Raw genomic sequence first — 15662 nt, forward strand, 5'->3', positions numbered from 1 at the left:
TATAGCCGAACCGAGGTCCATCGCACACTAGTGCTCCGACGAGGATGTAGCCCATGCTGTAGGGAACACAAGCGAGTGGGGTGAGTCGGCGGTGTTGCTTGAGCTAGCCAACGACAGGAGGGAGTGAGACAAGAGGTTAAGGAGCTCACCTGTGTGGTGCTGCCGGTTGGTCGAACCGACGTATCTTGGCACAAGCGTGAGGGGAGAGATGGAGGAGTAGAGAAGAGGGGAACGGAGGCCTTTCGTGTCCCGGACGTCGAGGCAACAGGGCACGCGAGAGGGGGAGTGATAACCCACAAGTATATGGGATCACGATAGTTTTTGAGGGTACAGTTTTCAACCCAAATTTATAGATTTGACACAAGGGGGGCAAAGAATATTTGCAGGTATTAGCAACTGAGTTGTCAATTCAACCACACTTGGAGATTTAGTATGTGCAGCAAAGTGATGAATAGTAGAGTAATATAATAGTTTTGATACTAGTGGTAACTGTAGCAGCACTAATGGTAACTATGATAGTAGTTTTGTAACGGTTGTAACAAAAGTAGGAACAATAGTAACTTAGCAAGCACAATATGTGGAGAACTCGTAGGCACTGGACCGGTGATATTGCTGAATAATATTCATCACATAACAGTCACAACATAGGGTGACATAGAACTAGCTCACGTTCATCGATATAATGTAGGCATGTATTCCGTTAATACTCATACGTGCTTTTGGTAATAACTTGCAAGGCATCTTTTGTTCTACCCTCTCGTGGCAACGGGGTCCACAAGGAAACTAAGGGATATTAAGGCCTCCTTTTAATAGAGAATCGGAATGAAGCATTAACACATAGTGAATACATGAAGTCCTCATACTAAGGTAATCACCGGAAAGAATCCCAATTACTGTCACTTTGGGGTATACGGATCCTAACACGTAGTAGGTGCATATAACTTGCAACATCGGATAAGGAACAAATATGTAATGGTGAAACCATAAATGGTTAAGATTTGAAATCATGGCACTCAGGCACTAGTACTAGGGATCAAGCCCTAACAAAACTAACTCGATTACATGATGAATCTCATCTAGCTCTTCACCACCAACAAGCCTACAAAGGAATTACTCACTCCCAGTTGACAGCATTATGGAATTGGCGATGTAGGAGGGTTGGTGATGATGATGACCGAAGATTCCCCTCTTCGGAGCCCCAAACGGTCTCCAAATTAGGCATTCCAATGAAGAACAGGGGGTGGTAGTGGCTTCGTACCGTTAAACGCACCGAAACTTCCTCTATAATTTTTTCTCTAAAAGTAGCATTTCATAGGGCTGGAATTAATGTCAGCCAAGCCATGTGGCCCCCACTAGACACCAGGCCACACCAGGGGTGCCTAGCGTGCCCTGATATCTAGTGCGAGCCTCTGGCCTCCCCTCTAGTGGGTGTTGGTTCCAGTATTTTTCATTTATTCCAGAAAAAATCTCCAAAAAGTTTCGTTCCCTTCAAAGAACATTCATGTCTACACAAAACACAACACCATGGTATTTCTAGTGAAAGCAACGTTAGTCCTGGTTGTTTCATTGAAATCATACAAATTAGGGTCTAAAATAAGAGCAAAAGCATTAGGAAAAGTAGATACCATGGACACGGATCAACTCCCCCAAACTTAACCCATTGCTTGTCCTCAACCAATTTAGTTGACAAACTGAAAGTGATAAACAAAAACTTTTACAAACTCTTTTGTTCTTGTTTACATATACATGCTGAGAGAGTACCTAGGTTTTCAGCGTAAATAATAACCAATCATATCGACAAGAACCCTCAAAAACTTTATTAGCTCATACGAATGTCATAATCAACTAGTGAGCAATAATAAGATAACTCAAAATCCAACATGATATAATATGACTATAACTAAAAAAATCCAATTTCAAATTTCAAGCAGTGACTAGACATTGTAATTTATTGTAAAGCAGATCCAGTCATGCTGCAAACAACGACTAACTAGATACAAAGCATGAGGATGACATGACTGATCTTAGGTCTAATGCTTATTTCAGAAGGTGATGACTCAATGTAAAAATAAAATGACATGAGAGTAGGCAGAAAGTCCCTTCGCGGAGGGAAGCAGGGATTTGAAGTGGTGCCAGAGCTCATAGTGAAAATTAGAGATAAATTGTTTTGGTAGGTACACCCTTCATGTCAACGTTACGACCAAGAGTTGTCGATATCTCCATGCTAACCAAATTAGCGGCGGTTCCCAAGCGGTAAAAGTAAAGGGTTACTCCTCCACCAACAAACACACTCCATGGCTAGCCGAATCCATGGTTGATGTCCATGCCAACAACAATCCAGGGGGAGTTATTTTAATTATTTATGATTTTTGCTTCCGGATTGGGAGTCCCTTTTTACCTATTCCTCTCGTGCAAGGACGACTGAATAAACACTCATCATGAGAATAACCCACTTAGCATGGAAGATACTGACCGCCCACTGTCGCTCTATGGGCGGTGTAGGCACACAAAATAGAAGTTCATTCGAAATATTAGAGGTGGCACATGCAAATTCACTTGGAACGACAGGGTAATAGCGCATGTAGGTAGAGAGCAAAGATGGTCAATGACATGCTTTATGAATAATTATCATTCCATACTAGCATGAGTAGGATGTAAGCACCATTAACATAAATATCAAGGAGGCTATATTGGTTTTGATTCATCTACATGCGTGAACATGTGCCCAGTCGAGCCACTCGAACATTCAGAGGAGGATACCATATCAGCATACTACATCACAACCATTTTAAAGCATGTTGACAACCAAGATAAATCATTATCCACTCCTAGCTACTTAAGATGGCATGAAAAACCATAATATCTAATTGTTATTCCAAACATGTTAGGTCATAATACACTTGTGGGGACCCCGACTTACTAGTCAAAACCAACAAAAGAACATGTATAGTGATCCTAGATATCAATGCTCACTCGACACACAGATACTGAATAACAATAGTCTTACATCCATGAATAACGTCTGATACAGATAATGACCATTATGCTCAAGTCTTACATAGATAGGGCCATAAAGGCCAATCATACCAACTCGACTAATAGCGGATATCTTGGTTGAAAGCATGAACCCATGCCATCAACCTTAACCTACAGGCATTCTGACTTTGAAGCGTCCAAGTTCGTGTGTCCGTGTCTGACGGTGAATCATTCTCCGTACTCCGTTCTTCCATGTATGGTCAAATAAAATAACCAATGGCAAGCCAATGATTACTTTGAATGTACTTGCAAGCAACCCATGATGCGGACAATGCAATTGAGGTGTGATATATCTCTATAATGCAGCCTTTGCGGAAAGCAGGTTTCTCATTAATTACAGTAACATGGTCCAGTGTTTATATGATCATGCATCACAAAGTAAATGGTAATCGTAAGAACAGGTTACAGGTATCAACATATATGTTCCGAGGTCTGAACACCTTATGTTCACCCTCCATGCCAAGTCACTTGACTTGACCCAAATAATCACTTTCTCGTGTAACACCTTTATACACACGCACACTTGGTCATGCGAAAATGACTAGACGTAGTTTAAGCAGAACCACCCAACTGTCCTTGACTGTGGACACGACTATTCAAATAGTTTTACAGTTTGTACCCATGAGGTTGCGCGTTGTACCCACGACAGCCGGGAAACTTCTATGTCATCCACGACTCATGGTATATGACATACCAAAGGTAAGTACCAGATCAATGCCTTTGCCCTCGCAACACTAGTCAAACACTCGGAAGGTCGCATGGGACTCCTAGCATGCCGTCGGACATGGGTGCGTCGTGCGTCAAGCATTGCTTGTTACTAATATCGTTCCCGGAGCCCACCGGTGTCTCTTCAGGTCCCAACCACTCTCGATAAGCCTACCCATGACATCTGCCGTGATAAAACGACGATAGTTGGTGCCCACCGTGAGGCCATCCGCGACACTGGTCGGAGTTACGCTCCTGGTTTGGCCCTTCGCCGAGCTCACCGTATGCCTCGCGTCCGGATTGATCAGCATGCCCGTGGAGCCTACCCTTGCGGAGGTTTCCACAGTGTTGATCGACGGGTCAACTCGCCTTGCAGGCTCCGCTGTCGAGCTCACCAGGGAGATGCTCGGCAGCGGTGTTGCTTCTGACGTCGTTCGCCTCTGCGTCCTCTTCGACAACCTGTGCCTTTACGACGAGCCTTGGCTCTTTGGTAGGGATATTGACACCGATGCCCTCTGCATGCACTTCAACATACTCAGTCTCGAAGATGCGCCTGAGCCCAACAAGTACCCCAGCGACGTACTTGAATGCAACAATCCACCAGCTTTTGCGGGGTCTCTCGCCCGGCACGACGCTGAAGTTTCTTCCGATCTCTTGGAGGTGATGGTTGCAGGCTCGACCACCAGCTCGAATCGTGCATGGGCCGCGGCGGACGCGGCTACGCTCCATCCAGGCCCTTCTGACCCACCTCATGCCACCCTTGCCGGGCTGACAACTCCCATTGCCTCGAAGGCTAATCCGGTGTCGGCTAGGGACAAGCTGGAAGAGGCTCGCAAGCAGCTACAGATGGAGGGCAAAGCTGACAGACCCAGCCGGTGCAGCGATGTCCGTGGTCAATGGCGGGTAGTTGCCGAAATCCTATGCGGCAAGCTTCCCATCTACGACACTCCTGCGACCAAGATGCGGGCCGCCCAGGCGGCCCTTGAGGTGATGGACGCCCTGGAGGGCGTGGAGCGTGTGCGCCAAGAAAAGCGCATCAAGGACCTCCTCGTTGCCGCCAACGAGCAGCAGGGTCGCCTCGATCCTGCTTGTGCTTTCTCCGTGTCTCCGGGTGTCTACCTCGAGGGTTACCATGTCTCCACCGACCGTCAGCAAACTCAGCGTTCTTCCTCACCTCGCGGCTTTGGCTCGAGGGCCGAGGGAAGCCGCGAACGGCGTTCCCAGCGGAGGAGGAAGCATCACGCAATATCTAGCCGGCTTCGCGAGCCGGCTAGAAATGAAGCAGGCTCAATCCACGAAGTTCCCCCGCGTGAGCGGCGGGAAAAGGCCAGAACACCCGTGTCCCCACTCCGGAAGTAAAGATTGATATATAGGATGGATGGGTTTGGATGCTGGAAATGTTTCGGGCACCACCGGAAAAGTGCCGGGACCATCGGAACGGTTCCGGAGGCCCACCGGGAGGGGCCACCAGCCCCAGGAGGCTACATGGGCCAAGTGTGAGAGGGAACCAGCCCCTGGGTGGGCTGGTGCGCCCACACACCCAGCCCAAGGTGCCTAGAAAGGGAAAGGGGGGGAAACTCTAAGTGAGGTGGGCGTAAGGCCCACCAGGGGTGCGCCACCCCCCTCTCCCCCTCCTGGCCCCCACCTCCAGCCCCATATAGGGCTGTCGCTCCCCTTTAGGGTGGGAAACCCTAAAGGGGGTGCCACCCTCCCTTCCCCCTATATATAGCGGGGGTTTTGGCCATTGGAGACACGATTTTCCATCTCTCTCTCGGTGCAGCCCTGCTCTTCTTCTTCCTCCTCTCCCACGGTAGTTGGCGAAGCCCGGCCGGGAGACCTCGTCTCTCCATCGACACCACACCGTCATGATGCCAGAGATCTTACCCAACCTATCCCTCCTCCTTGCTGGATAAAGGTGCGGGAGACGTCACCGGGCTGCACGTGTGTTGAACGTGGAGGTGTCGTGGTTCGACACTAGATCGGAATCACACCGCGATTTGAATCGCCACTAGTACGACTCCATCAGCCGCGTTCTAGCAACGCTTCCGCTTAGGGATTTTCAAATGTATGAAGATGCACTCGCCCCTCTCTCGTTGCTGGTCTCTCCATAGGAAGATCTGAATATGGCGTAGGAAAATTTTGAATTTATCCTACGTTTGTCAATTGCTTGCCGTTACCCGACAGTGGCATCCGAGCCAGGTTTTCTATGAATAGATTCCATGCTCGAGTAGAACACAAAAGGTTGTGGGCACTGATTTTTCAATTGCTTGACACTACTAGTCTTATTATTTTCTGGCGGTATTGTGGGATGAAGCGGCCCGGACTGACCTTACACGTACACTTACGTGAGATAGGTTCCATGCACACCGTGCATAAAGGTGGCTAGCGGTGTCTGTCTCTCCCACTCTAGTCGGATTGGATTTCATGAAAAGGGTCCTTATGGAGGGTAAATAGCTTTGGCATATCATCGTTGTGTCTGTCACGTAGGTAAGAAGGCGTTCTTGCTACAAGCTGAAATCAGCCACGTAAAACATGCAACAACAAGTAGAGGACGTCTAACTTGTTTTTGCAGGGTTTGACATGTGATGTGATATGGACAAAGTTGTGATGTTACATGTGTGATGTATGACATGATCAAGTTACTGTAATAGGATTCACGACTTGCGTGTCGTTGAGTATGAAAACCATGTGTTTAGTACTTTTACTTCATTGCTAACGGTTAGCTATAGTAGTAGTAGTAGTAGTAGTAGTAGTAGTAGTAGTAGTAGTTGGCGTGACGACTTCACGGAGACACGATGATGGAGATCATGGTGTCACGCCGGTGACAATGATGATCATGCGATTCCCAAAGATGGAGATCGAAAGAGCAAAGATGATAATGGCCATATCATGTCACTATATGATTGCATGTGATGTTTATCATGGTTTTCATCTTATTGCTTAGAACGACGGTAGCATAATAAGATGATCCCTCATAAAATTTTGAGAACGTATTCCCCTAAGTGTGCACCATTGTGAAGGATCGTTGTCTCAAAGCACCACGTGATGATCGGGTGTGATAGATTCTAACGTTCGCATAAAACGTGTGTAAGCCAGATTTACACAAGCGAAACAGTTAGGTTGACTCGACGAGCTTAGCATGTACAGACATGACCTCGAATACAAGAGACCTAAAATTCGAACATGAGTCGTATGGTTGAATACGATCAGCATGAAGTTGCTCACCATGACGACTAGTCTGTCTCACGTGATGATCGGACATGGGTTAGTCGACATGGATCATGTATCACTTATATGACTAGAGGGATGTCGATTTAAGTGGGAGTTCATACTTAATTTGATTAAATGAACTTAATTGTCATGAACTTAGCCTAAAAAGTTGTCTTTACAAATATTGTAGATCCAATGGACAATGCACCTGTCAACCTCAATTTCAACACATTCCTAGAGAAAAAGAAGCTGAAAGATGATGGTAGCAACTATGCGGACTAGGTCCGCAACTTGAAGCTCATCCTCGAAGCAGCTAAAAACGCTTATGTCCTGAATGCACCGCTAGGTGACCCTCCTACTCCCGCTGTGGCCCAGGACATTCAGAGCGTCTGGCAGACAAAGATTGATGACTACTCTCTGGTTAGGTGTGGCATGTTATACAGTTTGGAAACGGGGCTCCAAAGGCGTTTTGAGCAACACGGAGCATATGAGATGTTCCAGGAGCTGAAACTAGTTTTTCAAGCTCATGCCTGTGTCGAGAGATATGAAGTCTTCGACAAGTTCTTTAGCTGTAAGATGGAGGAGAATAGTTCTCTTAGTGAGCATATACTTAGAATGTCTGGGTTGCACGGTCGTCTGACTTCGCTTGGAGTTGAACTTCCGGATGACGTTGTAATTGACAGAATCATCCAGTCTCTCCCACCAAGCAACAAAGGTTTTGTGCTGAACTACAACATGCAAGGGATGGAGAAGACCATTCCCGAGTTGTACTCGATGCTGAAATCTGTAGAAGTAGAAATCAAGAAAGAGCATCAAGTGTTGATGGTCAATAAGACCACCAGTTCTAAGAAGGGCAAGGGTAAGAAGAACTTTAAGAAAGACCATAAAGCCGTTCCCACGCCCGGTAAGCCAGATACCGGGAAGAACAAAAACAATGGACCCAAGCCTGAGACTGAGTGCTTCTATTGCAAGCGAAAAGGTCCCTCGAAGCGGAATTGCCCCAAGTACTTAGAGGACAAGAAGGGCAACATTAAATGTATATATGATACATGTTATTGATGTGTACCTTACCAGCGCTCGTAGTAGCTCATGGGTATTTGATACCGGTACTGTTGCTCACATTTGCAACTCAAAGCAGGACTGCGAAATAAGCGGAGACTAGCCAAGGACGAGTTGACGATGCGTGTCGGGAATGGCTCCAAGGTCGATGTCATCGCCGTTGGCACACTGCCTCTACATCTACCATCGGGATTAGTTTTAAACCTTAATAATTGTTATTTAGTAACAACTTTGAGCATGAATATTGTATCAGGGTCTAGCTTAATGCGAGACGACTACTCATTTAAGTCAGAGAATAATAGTTGTTCTATTTAGATGAGTGATATGTTTTATGGTCATGCTCCGCTGGTGAATGGTTTATTTCGATCGTGATGTTACACATATTCATAGTGTGAGTACCAAAAGATGTAATGTTGATAATGATAGTCCCACATACTTGTGGCACTACCGCCTTGGTCATATCGGTGTTAAGCGCATGAGGAAGTTCCATACTGATGGACTATTAGAGTCTCTTGACTTTGAATGATTTGACACATGCGAACCGTGCCTCATGGGAAAGATGACTAAGACTCCATTCTCAATAATAATGGAGAGAGCAACCGACTTATTGGAAATAATACATACTGATATGTGTGGTCCAATGAACGTTGAAGCTCGCGGTGGCTATCGTTATGTTCTCACCCTTACCGATGATTTGAGTAGGTATGGGTATATCTACTTGATGAAGCACAAGTCTAAAACATTTGAAAATTTCAAGGAATTTCAGAATGAGGTTGAAAATCAATGTGACAGAAAAATTAATTGTCTACGATCTGATCGCGGAGGAGAATATATGAGTCACAAGTTTGGCACACACCTAAGGAAGTGTGGAATTGTTTCACAACTGACGCCGCCTGGCACACCGCAACGTAACGGAGTGTCTGAACGTCGTAATCGCACTTTATTAGATATGGTACGATCTATGATGTCTCTTACCAAATTACCGCTATCATTTTGGGGATACGCATTGGAAACTGCGGCATTCACTTTAAATAGGGCACCGTCCAAATCCGTTGAGATGACACCGTATGAATTATGGTTTGGCAAGAAACCTAAGTTGTCGTTTCTTAAAGTTTGGGGCTGCGATGCTTATGTGAAGAAACTTCAACCATAGAGGCTCGAACCCAAAGCGGAGAAATGTGTATTCATAGGATACCCTAAGGAAACTATTGGGTATACCTTCTATCTTAGATCCGAAGGTAAAACCTTTGTTGCCAAGAACGGATCCTTTCTAGAGAAAGGATTTCTCTCGAAAGAAGTAAGTGGGAGGAAAGTAGAACTTGATGAGGTAATTACACCCCCTCTCGAACCGGAGAGTAGCGCAGCGCGGGAAATAGTTCCTGTGGCGCCTACGCCAAGTGAAGAGGAAGTTAATGATGATGATCATGAAGCTTCGGATCAAGTTGCTACTGAACTGCGAAGGTCCACAAGGGTACGATCCACATCGGAGTGGTTTGGCAACCTTGTGATGGAAATCATGTTGTTAGACAACGGTGAACCTTCGAACTATGAAGAAGTAATGGCGGGCCCGGACTCCAACAAATGGCTTGAGGCTATGAAATCTGAGATAGGATCCATGTATCAAAACAAAGTATGGGCTTTGGTGGACTTGCCCGATGACCGGCGAGCCATAGAAAATAAATGGATCTTCAAGAAGAAGACTGACGCAAACGTAATGTGACCGTTTACAAAGCTCGACTTGTTGCAAAGGGTTCTCGACAAATTCAAGGAGTTTACTACGATCAGACTTTCTATCCCGTAGCGAAGCTGAAGTCAGTCTGAATCATGTTAGCAATTGCCGCTTTTCATGATTATGAAATTTGGCAAATGGACGTCAAAACAGTGTTCCTTAACGGGTATCTTAAGGAAGAGTTGTATTTGATGCAACCAGATGGTCTTGTCGATCCTAAGAGAGTTAACAAGGTATGCAAGCTCCAGCGCTCCATCTATGGGCTGGTGCATACATCTCGGAGTTGGAACATTCGCTTTAATGAGGTGATTAAAGCGTTTGGGTTCATACAGGTTTATGGAGAAGCCTGTCTGTACAACAGAGTCAGTGGGAGCTCTATAGCTTTCCTCATACTATATGTGGATGACATATTATTGATGGGGAATAATATAGAGTTATTGGAGAGCATAGAGGCCTACTTGAACAAGAGTTTTCAATGAAGTACCTTGGAGAAGCTGCATACATATTAGGCATCCAGATCTATAGAGATAGCTCGAGACGCCTCATAGGTCTTTCACAAAGCACAAACCTTGACAAGATATTGAAGAAGTTCAATATGGAAAAATTCAAAGAAGGGGTTCTTGCCAGTTTCACAAGGTCAAAGATTGAGTAAGACTCAGTCACCGACCATGGCAACAGATAGAGAGAAGATGAGTACTATCCCCTACGTTTCAGCCGTAGTCTCTCTAATGTATGCCATGTTGTGTACCAGACCTGATATAGACCTTGCCATAAGTTTGGTAGGGAGGTACCAAAGTGATCCCGGTATGGGACACCGGACAACGGTCAAGAATATCCTTTAATACCTAAAAAGGACTAAGGAGATATTTCTCGTTTATGGAGGTGACGAAGAGCTTGTCGTAAAGGGTTACACATATGCTAGCTTCGACACAAATCCGGATGACTCTAAGTCACATACCGGATACGTGTATGTTTTGAAAGGTGGGGCAGTGAGCTGGTGCAGCAGGAAGCAAGACGTCGAGGCAGCATCTACTTGTGAATCGGAGTACATAGCTGCTTCAGAAGCGGCTCATGAAGGGATTTGGATGAAGGAGCTCATCACCAACCATGGAGTGGTTCCAAGCGCGTCGGGTCCGATGACACTCTTCTGTGATAACACTGGAGCCATTGCCATAGCCAAGGAGCCCTGATTTCACCAGAAGACAACGCACATCCAATGCCGCTACAAATCCATCGAGGACCAGGTCCAGAGAGGAGTAATAGATATTTGTAAAGTACACACGGATCTGAATATTGCAGACCCATTGACTAAACCTGTTCCTTGAGCCAAACATGATCAACACCACAATGCTATGGGTGTTCCATACATCACAATGTAACTAGATTGTTGACTCTAGTGCATGTGGGAGACTGTTGGAAATATGCCCTAGAGGCAATAATAAAATGGTTATTATCATAGTTCCTTGTTCATGATAATCGTCTATTGTTCACGCTATAATTGTATTAACAGGAAACAGTAATACATGTGTGAATAAATAGATCACAATGTGTCCCTCACAAGCCTCTAGATGGCTAGCTCGTTGATCAATATATGATCATGGTTTCCTGATCGTGGACATTGGATGTCATTGATAATGGGATCACATCATTGGGAGAATGATGTGATGGACAAAGACCCAATCCTAAGCATAGCACTATATCGTGTTGTTCGTATGCTAAAGCTTTTCTAATGTCAAGTGTCTTTTCCTTCGACCGTGAGATTGTGAAACTCCCGAATACCGTAGGAGTGCTTTGGGTGTATCAAACGTGACAACACAACTAGGTGACTATAAAGGTGCACTACGGGTATCTTCAAAAGTGTTTGTTGGGTTGGTACGAATCGAGATCGGGATTTGTCACTCCGTGTGACGGAGAGGTATCTCTGGGCCCACTCGGTAGAACATCATCATGAGCTCAATGTGACCAAGGAGTTGGTCACAGGATGATGTGCTAAGGTACGAGTAAAGAGACTTACCGGGAACGAGATTGAACAAGGCATAGGTATACCGACGATCGAATCTCGGGAAAGTTCTATACTGACAGACAAAGGGATTGTATACATGCTTGATTGAATCCTTGACATCGTGGTTCATCTAATGAGATCATCGTGGAACATGTGGGAGCCCCAATGGGTATCCAGACCCCGCTGATGGTTATTGGGCGGAGAGATGTCTCGGTCATGTATGCATGCCTCCCGAACCCGTAGGGTCTACACACTTAAGGTTCTCTGACGCTAGGGTTACAGGGAATTGTTATACGAGGTTACCGAAGGTTGTTCAGTGTCTCGTATGAGATCTTGGACGTCACGAGGAGCTCCGGTATGGTCCGTAAGTAAAGATTGATATATAGGATGGATGGGTTTTGACCCCGGAAATGTTTCAGGCATCACCGGCAAAGTGTCGGGACCACCGGAAGGGTTCCGGAGACGAACCGGGAGGGGCCATCAGCCCCAGGAGGCTACATGGTCGAAGTGTGAGAGGGAACCAGCCCTTGGGTGGGATGGTGCACCCCCAACATCCAATCCAACGCGCCTAAAGAGGGAAAGGGGGGAAACCGTAAGTCAGGTGGGCCTAAGACCCACCAGGGGTGCGCCACCCCCTCTCCCCCTCCTGGCCGCCACCTCCAGCCCCATGTAGGGCTGCCGCCCCCCTTTAGGGTTGGAAACCCTAAAGGGGGTGCCACCCTCCCTTCTCCTTATATATAGTAGGGGTTTTGGCCATTGGATACAAGGTTTTCCATTCTCTCTTGGTGCAGCCCTGCTCTTCTTCTTCCTCCTCTCCCACGGTGCTTGGCGAAGCCCTGCCGGGAGACCTCGTCTCTCCATCGACACCACGCCGTCGTGCTGCCGGAGATCTTCCCCAACCTCTCCCTCCTGCTTGCTGGATCAAGGTGCGGGAGACATCATCGGGCTGCACGTGTGTTGAACGCGGAGGTTCCCTGGTTCGGCACTAGATCGGAATCACACCGCAATCAGAATCGCCGCGAGTACGACTCCACCAACCGCGTTTTAGCAACGCTTCCCCTTAGCGATCTTCAAAGGTATGAAGATGCACTGTGCCCTCTCATGTTGCTGGTCTCTCCATAGGAAGATCTGAATATGATGTAGGAAAATTTTCAATTTGTGCTACGTTCCCCAACACCAAGGGCATTATCACTGTTGCCGGCGACTACAAGAAGTCAATGGAGTGCACACATGACAGATGCCGGCGGGCCGATGCATTGGTGATTGGAGAGGAGAAGAGGAAGCTCAACCAACTCATGGCTCAAGCAAACGAGCTGCCGGCCCTGCCTCCTCCTCCATCCCAGTCGGCCAGCGAGGCCTCGTACGAACTGTGTAAGGAAACCAAGCAAGTGCCACTCGACCCGGCCAACCCCAAGCAGTGTGTCACCATCGGCGCCAACCTTATCCCCAAATAGGAAGGCCAGCTCATCGACTTCCTCCGTGAGAATCAAGATATCTTTGCATTGTCCCCCAAGTACATGTCGGGAGTCCCGAGGAAGTACGCCGAGCACAAGCTTCATGTGCGGTCGGATGAAAAGCCGGTCAAACAACCTTTGCGTCGCTTCGCTGAGGGGAAGCAGCGCTCCATCGGAGATGAGATCACCCGACTGCTCGAAGTCGGATTCATCATGGAAGTTTTCCACCCAGACTGGCTGGCCAACCTAGTCCTGGTGCTGAAGAAAAACAAAACCTGACGCATGTGTATCGACTACACAAGTCTGAATAAGGCAATTCTGAAGGACCCTTTCGCCCTACCACGGATAGATCAAGTGATCGACTCCACAGCCGGCTCGGTTTGCTATCCTTTCTGGATGCCTATTCCAGCTACTACCAGGTCAAGGTGGACCTAGCCGACCGGCTCAAGACCTCCTTCATCACCCCTTTCGGAGCCTACTGCTACATGACGATGACGTTCGGCCTGAAGTACACAGGCGCCACCTTCAAGCGCTACATGCAACAATGCATCCTGCCGCAAATCGGCAGGAACATACATGTGTACGTCGACGACATTATCGTCAAGACCAAGAAGCATTTCAGTCTCCTTGATGATTTGTGGGAGAACTTCGCTGACCTGCGTGACAACAAGATCCAGCTCCATCTAGAGAAGTGCATATTTCGAGTACCAGTCGGCAAGCTCTTGGGTTTCTTCGTGTCGGCGCACGGCATCAAAGCCAACCCTGAGAAGATCAGAACCATCGAGCGTGTGGCCAAGCCAGCTCGACTCCTCGATGTCCAGAAGTTTGTCGTCTACCTGGCATCTCTCAGCCAGTTCGTCAGTCGGCGGGCCGAGAAGGTGCTACCACTCTACCAGCTGATGAAGAAGAGCACCATGTTCGAATGGAATGATCATCCGGACAAAGCATTCCGCGACCTCAAGCGGGTGATATCCACAACACCCATCTAGGTTGCGCTGGCGGAGAGGGAACCTGTTGGGGATATTACCTGCGGTGTAACCTGACCTAGCTGGGCCGGGTCACTAAAGGGGCGACTCATTCATTGGTAATAGATGCCTTGGCCCAGGAGTCGAATGGTGTTTCAGGAGCTATACAGAGGATAGACCGCCAAGGAGGTTTCCAGTCTTGGAAAGCACGGCGACTTAGAGATAGGGAAAGCTATAATTTGTAGCATAGCCAGGAATCTTATAAATCCTAGGGCCTCGACCTTTATATAAAGGCGAGTCCCTGGGGAAGCTAGGGGCAAGTTATAAATCATCGAGAGCTAGGTCAGGCGAGTTACGCGCTCCTTGTAATCGACACCATCATCAATCTACATAAAGCAGGACGTAGGCTTTTACCTCCACACGAGGGGCTGAACCTAGGTAATTCTGAGTCTCGCTTTCGCTGACCCCCTTTGAGTCACCACCAAGGTGCGATGGCTCCATCCTTAAGTCCTTTCACGAGGACATCTGCCGTGACAAAACCACAAGAGTTGGCGCCCACCGTGGGGCCAGTGCACGGTGGAGTTGAGTTCTGAAAGGGAGCTCTAGCAGGGTCGGAAAGCTATGCGGTCGGCATCATGACGAAGAGCCGCCGCGGAAGATACTACGTCGACAACTCGCTGTGGGGGATAGAAGCGGATTCAGTCGAATATGCTTACACAGTCCCCTTCGGCAACATCAACATCTTCCTCAGCATGATTGGAACACCCGTGCCTGAGCCGGACACCTCCACCGACATCGTTGAGCCGGCCAGGTACGTCCTCCCAATCACATGACAGGTCACGGGACGCCATGTTTTCATCAGTTTTATGCAGGGAGCCAGCGTACAAGACGAATCGGCAATCCAGGAGGTCACCCACATCAATTCTGATAGCGAGTCATCCATGGGCAAGACAGATTCAAATCATCCTCTGCACGAGGGACAACTTGGAGGGTTGTCACTGGCAATGGATCCCAAGATTCTTGAAAGATCCCATCGACAAATCACCGTCTATATGGCAGGGGTAGGACACCCTCAGCAAAACCCGACCGACAACAATGAGACCGGTGAAATGTCGAAGACCCCGGCTCAAGCCATGGCAGATTTAATGGCGGGGTCACCAGGCTCATGACAACCGTTGTGGCGCTAGAAAATCAGGAATCGATCAATGCCGAGCTGGCGAAGCTGCGGGAGGCGATGGCCAAGGCCCAGCGGGACGTGGAAGCGGAAGCCGCCAGGATGGAGAAGCAGCAGACCATGATCGCTATGGAGACTGAACGGTTGAACACCGAAGGCTGGCGGCTCGAGAGACAACATCGTGCGTCTGATGCCATTCACCAAAGGAGACACAACGGACGCATCCCGGCCGACTTACATCCAACTCGCCTCTTCGACACCCCACGCACTACTACGACGGGCCCTGATCGACCTTTGTGAGCCGCTCCAGGGGGAGGTCCGATTCAAT

Source organism: Hordeum vulgare, chromosome 7H (assembly GCF_904849725.1).
Source record: "Hordeum vulgare subsp. vulgare chromosome 7H, MorexV3_pseudomolecules_assembly, whole genome shotgun sequence".
In the NCBI taxonomy this organism is placed as follows: domain Eukaryota; kingdom Viridiplantae; phylum Streptophyta; class Magnoliopsida; order Poales; family Poaceae; genus Hordeum; species Hordeum vulgare.